The 220-nt window shown below is 57.7% G+C and overlaps 1 protein-coding gene across 9 annotated transcripts in view; it reads right to left on the reverse strand.

Annotated features, from left to right (window-relative positions):
• EYA4 (EYA transcriptional coactivator and phosphatase 4) overlaps positions 1-220 on the reverse strand; it is a 160,780-nt gene that overhangs the window by 159,175 nt on the left and 1,385 nt on the right. The window lies entirely within an intron of this gene.

Below are 220 nucleotides of genomic sequence, written 5' to 3' on the forward strand. Positions count from 1 at the left end.
CCAGGATTTTTGTACATCCCAGCTATTTCACATCGCCACTCGCGAGATAAACGTGTACCTCCGTGTGCTCCGCTTTAAATCCTGCCCGCGGGATAACGGGAAGGCAGCACCGTACCCACTTGGCTCTTAGCGGCAGTGCAGTTTCATTAAATGAAACTTTAGATGCCAATTACTGATTGGCAGCGGCGCGGCGCCCCGGGGCAGCCCCCGCCGCCCGCCG

The sequence above is a fragment of the Aptenodytes forsteri genome, unplaced genomic scaffold, assembly GCF_000699145.1.
Source record: "Aptenodytes forsteri isolate BGI_AS27 unplaced genomic scaffold, ASM69914v1 Scaffold82, whole genome shotgun sequence".
In the NCBI taxonomy this organism is placed as follows: Eukaryota; Metazoa; Chordata; class Aves; order Sphenisciformes; family Spheniscidae; genus Aptenodytes; species Aptenodytes forsteri.